Consider the following 7,568-nt stretch of genomic DNA (forward strand, 5'->3'; position numbering starts at 1 on the left):
CATTTGCCCTTCTCAATCCCTGCAGTCTCTCTCTCATTCTTGTTTTTTCCTTTAATTTTTTTTATTTTTAACATTCATTTTTTAAACTGTGAATTTCAAATCCTCCCCTTTCCTCCAATGCTTCCCCCAAGCATCGAGAAGACAAGTGATAAGATATTAATCATACATGTAAAGTCGTGCAAAACATATTTCCTTATTAGCCATGATGGGGAAAAAAAGCAAGAAAAATAAAGAACATTTTTAGAAGTGTGCTTCAATTGGCACTCAGAGTTCACCAGTTCCCTCTCAAGCGATGGACAGCATTTTTCACTGTGAATTTTTTGGAATTGTCTTAGATCATTTTATTGTTGAGAATAGCTAAATCTTTCACCATTGAGTATCATTATAATATTGCTGTTACTGTGTGCAATGATCTCCTGGTTCTGTTCACTTCACTTTGCATCAATTCACATTGTCTTCCCAGGTTTTTTTTTAAAGCATCCTGCTCATCATTTCTTATAGCACAATAGTATTCCATAATAATCATACACTACAACTTGTTCAGCCATTCTTCATTTGATGGATAATCCCTCAATTTCCATTCTTAACCACCGCAAAAGAAAAGCTGCTATAAATACTTTTGTACATATAGGTCCTTTTCCTTTTTCTTTGATCTCTTTAGGCTATAGACCTCATAGTGGTATTGCTGGGTCAAAGTGCATGCATAGTTTTATAGCCCTTTGGGCATAGTTCCAAATTGCTCTCCAGAATGGTCAGACCAGTTCACAGCTCCAACAATGAGTCAGTGTACTTGTTTTCCTGCCTCCCCTCCAGCATTTATCATTTTCCCTTTTTTGTCATGTTAACCAATCTGATAGATATGAGGTGGTACCTCAGAGTTGCTTTAATTTATATAATTTATATTTCTCTAATCAATACTGATTACAGCACTTTCAGCTTTGATTTTTCCTCCTCCTCCTCCTCCTCCTCCTCTTCCTCCTCCTTCTTCTTCTTCTTCTTCTTCTTCTTCTTCTTCTTCTTCTTCTTTTCTTTTTCTTCTTCTTCTTCTTCCTATCCTTTGACCTTCACTCATTCTTTAAGACTGTTCGAAGATAAGACAGTGATGAACTTCATCTGGACCAGGTGACTTGAAGTCCTTAAAGGCAGCTAGGACCTCCCTTACTATTTGCCTACTTATCTCCACTATTAACTCTCTGTTAACCACTTTTATTTTGTCTTTCCTAGTCTAAAGACCATCGTCCTTGGTAGAGAAAACAGAAGCGGGATAAGAGCTGAGCAGCTTCATCATCAACCAGTTGTCATGGTACCAGGCACCTCCAACAGTAATCCCATCCTTTCTTTAAGCCTCCTCTCTCCCCAAGTATGGCTAGAAAAACTGCCAAACCCTTTTCTGTATCTCCAGGATGCCTTGGGGCCCAGCTTAGCATCCATTTGTGCAGGTTTTCTCTAGCATTGTCTCATATTTCTGTCTATGCACATTTCCTCCAAATGTCTCTAGCATTTGAGGCAGAGGTACAGTGGAAAGAGCACCGCAAGTGAAGTAGAGGACCTGCAATTCAAACCCTGCTCTCCTAACTTACTGCCCATGTGATTTTGGGCAAGTCACCTAACCTCTCTGGGCCTCAGTTTCCTCATCTGTAAAATGAAGGATTTAGATTCTAAGGTCTTTTCCAGCTCTAAATCTGTGATCCTAATAATAATAGCTGGCATTTATGTAGTACTTACTGTGTACCAGGCACCGTGCTAAGCACTTTATGAATATTTCATTTGATCCTCACGATAAGTCTGAGAGATAAGTGCTATTATTATCACCATTTTACAGATGAAGAAATCAGGGCAAACAGTGACTTGCCCAGGATAATATAATAAATGTCCAAGGCTAGATTTGAACTCAGGGCTTCCTGACTCTACACCTTGTGCTCTATCTACTGTGCTACCAGCTGCCTCCTCTGATGCTGTGCTTCCACTTCTGATCTCTAAATTTCCTCACATGTGCATATCTTCATACACCAAGCTACCCTGCCCCCTTTTCAATCTGCTGTTTCTTTAGATTAAAGCATACTCTTCTAGGGCCATATTCCAGTTATGAGAACAAGGCTTCCAGTTCTCAGTGACAGAGAAGTCAACCTTGCCTCCTCACATTAGGATGCCTAGCTCATCTTGCTAGTCATACAATCTCTTGCCAAGTCCTCCTAGGCACCTGTGCCATGTTTTTAAGGGGCGGTTGGTGGGGTCAGGGCTCAGTCTGGGAACAGAGTGACATCTACTGGTTCCTCCTGGGATTGAAGCCCTGTTCTAACCACTGAACTCAATGCAGAAAACAACAACAATAATAATGATAGCTCAAAGTTATACTGTGCTTTACGATGAACAAAGTGCTCATTTGATTCTCACAGGGTAAGTGATGCATGCATTATTACGACTATTCTTACCGATGGAGAAACTGAGGCCCAGAGAGGGGAAGACCACATAGCAATCCAGCAGCACAGCAAGATTCACACCCTGATCTTTTGACTCCAAATCCAGGGTTCTTTCTGTGCCATCACAGCTTCCATAGCGCCATACCATATATTTTAGGTGGTCTGGGTGAGGTCACAAGATCACCACCAGAATGGAATTGCTAGGGGGCAGCTTGGTGGAGCAGTGGATAAAGAACTGGCCCTGGATCAGGAGGACCTGAGTTCAAATCCAACCTCAGATACATAACACTTACTAGCTGTGTGACCCTGGGCAAGTCACTTAAATCCCCATTGCCCAACCAAAAAAAAAAAAACCGAAAAAAAAAATGGAATTGCTGTTGGAGACCCCAGTAGATGGGCAGGTTCACTGTCCCTTCCCCACCCCATTCACTCCCAGACTAGGAGATTAGTGATCAATACTATGCCAGTCAACACACATTTATTAAACTCTTCTTATGGGCCAGGCGCTGTGCTAAGTGCTGAGGTTGCAAAAATAGGAGGAAAAAAAATACCCATGGTCTTTGCCTTCAAGAAGCTCATACTCCATAATAAAACACCTATATATTATTGGTCTATTGGACGCTTTTGGGAAACCACCTCTAAATCCCGTGACCTCTGGTAAGGACTACGACACCGGGCCAAGCCAAGAGGGGGCTATATGAGATCAGACTAGCAGCGGCAGGATAGAATGGACAGAACAATGAAGGAATCCCTAGACCAAATTTTCTGAATCCACTGGAAGTACTCCTAGAACAAGTAGGAGCTCAAAGAGCAGCAGGAAAACAACCTTTATAAGGAGGAGCTTGTCCTTCAATGCACTGTGACTTATGCAGACTGTACAGGCCCAGGGAAGGGAGTGGGTGCTCTATAGCAATGGTGTCAAAATCGAATAGAAATGGGGGCCACTAACCTATACATAAGGATCTTTTGACTTAGAAAACCACATGTTAATATTATCTATGTGCTATTGTATTTTTATTTATGTTGTTAAATATTTCCCAATTACATTGTAAATCTGGTTCTGGTTTCACTGAAGTGTTTTACATTTCTGCTTTAGACATCTTACAAGAGAAAGAGAACACCTGGCATTACTGTAAGCTTAGAGAGCTTTATAGACCCTGGGAGTGGGGGTTGGTAGTGAAAGCTCAATAGAGAAGGAAGGAGAGTTGTCATGGTTGTTTATGGGTTTGGGCATGAATCCTTTAGGCAGTGAGGTGGCTCGGTAGATAGAGCTCTGGGCCTGGAGTCAGGAAGCCCTGAGTTCAAATTTGACCTCAGATGCTTACTAGCTGTATAACCCTGGGCTAGTAACTTAACCTCTGTTTGCCTTAATCCACTGGAGAAGAAAATGGCAACCTACTCCGGTATCTTTGTCAAGAAAACCTCATGGAGAGTATTGGCGTGCTATGGCCCACAGGGTTACAAAGAGTTGGACATGACAAATGAATCCTTCACTTTTGTCAGGTTAAATAAAATCTGTCCTATATTCAATGATTTCTTAGGAGCTCTAGAGACCTAGACACAAACCAAATTCTGCAGATAAAATGAGCCAAATACAGATATTCTTAAGGAAATCCTGGGTAAGCACATGAATCAATAGAAATTATTATTGAAAATCCTGAAAAATTCAACCTTGTCCATGAGAATACAAAACTTTGCTTCTGGGTCATGATATGTATATGTATATGTATATGTATGTGTATATGTATATGTATATGTATATGTATATGTGTATGTATATGTGTGTTTGTGTATATATGTGTATGTATATGTACATTTTGGACCATGATATGTATATATGTATGTACACATTTGTATTATATATTTTAAAATATATTAATATAATTAATAATTATTATATGTATAATATAGCAATGATTTTAAATGATTCCTAAAAGAAGAAATCGACTTTGTGTCTGTGTGTGGTGGTCTATACAAGGAAAGGGGGAAGGGAATAAATATGTATATAATTCCCACCATGTGCCAAGCACTTTACAAACAGGTATTGTTATTATCTCCATTTTATAGCAGAGGGAACTGGAGCAAACAGAGGGTGAGTTAACTTCGCCACTTAGAGCAAGTAAGTGTCTGAGGTTGGATTTGAACTCAGGCCTTTTTAAGGCCAAGCCCAGAGCTCTATCCACTTGGCCACCTAGTTACAAGTGCTTTTAGGAATTACTGGGAAGGCAAATATTTGATAGGAGGGAGAAGTAAGGGGGAGGAGAGTGGGGTCTCACAGAGACGAAATAGCCAACCAAACAGGCAAAGACCTTAAAAGCATTTGGTAGGAAAAGTTTTGGAAGGGGAGGAGATCGAAGCTTCGGGTTTCACACTTTTGGCACATAGCCGCCCTGTTTTGCCTCAAATGGGTGTATTTTCCACCTAAGCTGAAAGAGGAAAGGAAGGGGAAGGAGAGGAAAAGGAGGGAGAGGAAGGAGAAAGAGGGGAAAGGGAAGGAGGATACAAGGAAGGAAGAAGAGGTTAAAAACAATGAATCTGAGAGGGTACACTAGACCTTTTCGTAGTACTGTGTACATAGTACATAGTAACTTCACTAGATTTAAGTTATCTAAAGCAAATCATAGCTTGATGGATATATCCCTATATAAACTCTCTAATAAGCAGCCATCCAACCTCTATTCTATTTGAGAACAGCTACATACAAGGGATCTGTGGTACTGGAGAAAGAAGCAGTGGGGCTGGCTACAGAGATTTTTTTAAAGGAAAGTAGAAAAAATAGTGGTGAATGGGAAAGTTCCAGGAGCTGGGTATGAGGCCAGGGGGTTTTGAAACAAAATAGTGAGTTAGTGAAGGCTCTAAGCATGTAACTCTTTCTGGAACCATAAAGGAAAAAGTACTAGGAATCAAATAACTATTATGCTAAGTATTTGAAAGATAGATTCGAAATTATACCTTACAAATAACATTCTATAAAAGCTTGCTCCATATATATTTTCTTCAAATACAGTGTTTAGAGATATTTTAATTCAGATGTTCCAATAAATTATTTTTAAAAAATAATAAGTGCAAAGTCCATAGTTCTAACCAGGATCTCAACTCTAAGGCATGGATTTTAAATTCAGAATATGCCTGAATACCACTACTTCATTATAGCCTTCTTAACAGAAAAATTACTTAAGTGGGGAATGCCTTTTAAAAGCTGAGTCCATAAACAAGTTATAAAGTGACACCAGATGATTTAGTGCTTAATAAGAGACAATAGAGAGGTGTAGGCTCATGCACTGTTGGTGGAGTTGTGAATTGATTCAACTATTTTGGAGAGCAATTTGGAACTATGCCCAAAAGGCTATAAAATTGTGCATACCTTTTGATCCAGCAATGTCACTAGTAGATCTGTATCCCAAGGAGATAAAAAAAAATCAGAAAAGCACCTGTATATGCAAAAATATTTATAGCATCTCTTTTTGTGATGGCAAAGAATTGGAAATTGAGGGATTGCCCATCAGTTGGGGAATGGCTGAGCAAGCTGAGGTATATTATTGTGATGGGATACTATTGTGCTATAAGAAATGATGAGCAGGTGGACTTCAGATAAACCTGGAAAGACTTATATTAACTGATGCAAAGTGAAATGACAACCACAAGAACATTGCACACAGTAACAGTGATAACATAATGATGATCAACTGTGAATGATGTAGTAATTCTCAGCAATACAATGATCCAAAACAACTCTGAAGGGCTTATGATGAAAAATGCTATCAACCTCCAGAGAAAGAACTGATGTAGTTTGAATACAGGTTGAAGCATACTTTTTTAAAACTTTTTTTGTTATTCTTGGTTTGGGTGTTGTGTTTTTTTTTTGGTCTGTGTTTTCTTTTACAACGTTGCCAACATGGAAATGTTTTGCATGACAGCACACATATAATCTATATCAAATTGCTTGCCTCCTCAAGGAGTGGGGAGGAGAGGAAGGGAGACAGAGGATTTGGAACTCAAAATTTAAAAAAGAATATTAAAATTTTTGTTTACATGTAATTGAGGAAAAAATTTAAAAATTAATGTTAAAAAAATAGAGAGGTGTAGGGGAAAGAACACTGGCCTTGGGGGGCCAAAAGACCTTGGTCTAAGCCCTGGATGTGTTTTGTCAAAAATGTCCCACCATTTAAGAGATGTACAATGAAGAGGTCAGCAGATCACAGGACTACAGAATTTCAGTGAGTCTGTCAACAAGGACTTGTTAAGCCCTTACTATTGGCATATCAGAGGTCATTTAATCCAAGGCCATTCACATTTGTCTTTGTATTCCCAATGCCTACCACCATGCTTGGCACATAGTAGAGGTTTAATAAATGTTTGCTGAATTGAATTAAATTAAATCGAATGACCTGGTACAAAACCTATGGGCCTTTGTACGATGGGTCTTAGAACAGGGAAGACATGGGACTAGGGATGGCAGATATGCATTGACTGGAGATCATGGAATGCCACTGACCAAACGTGACCTTGTTACAATCAGGGCCAAGTGTGCCAGCTGCCGGCACACAAGATTTGTCTTGGACTCCAGGTATGGCAATCCCTTATCATTCCCCACCCCCAAGGAGCTCCCCTTGTCACTTGATGTCAGATTAAATATGTGGAATGTCTTCTATACTGGGGGCATGGGGAGGAATAGATTTGCTCTGATTGGAACAGGAAAGAGACATATTTAAACTTGATACAATGAAGTCTCTTGATAAATGGAACAATCCCAAAGAGGAATGGGCTACCTCAAAAAGCCATAGATTTCCCCCTCACTGGAGATGTTCCAGTGAAGACTTGCTGATCGAGTCTAGGGGATATTGTATATAGAGGGCTCTCTTCTTCAAGTATGAGTTGGTCTAGATGACCTTTGACCTTTTTAAAAAAATTAGGCAATTGGGGGTAAGTGACTTGCCCAGGGTCATACAGCTAGTGTTAAGTGTTTGGTTTGAGGCCGGATTTGAACTCAGGTCCTCCTGACTTCAGGACCTGTGCTGTATCCACTGGGCCACCTAGCTGCCCCCAACCTTTGACCTTTGACAGCCCACCCTTCCAATGCCAAGATTCCATATTCCGTAAACCCAGCCCACCTGCTATCCTTTGGAAGAGAAGGAAGACCCACCAAGC

The sequence above is a fragment of the Phascolarctos cinereus genome, unplaced genomic scaffold (genome assembly GCF_003287225.1).
Source record: "Phascolarctos cinereus isolate Bilbo 61053 unplaced genomic scaffold, phaCin_HiC Scaffold_4;HRSCAF=312, whole genome shotgun sequence".
NCBI classification, from domain to species: domain Eukaryota; kingdom Metazoa; phylum Chordata; class Mammalia; order Diprotodontia; family Phascolarctidae; genus Phascolarctos; species Phascolarctos cinereus.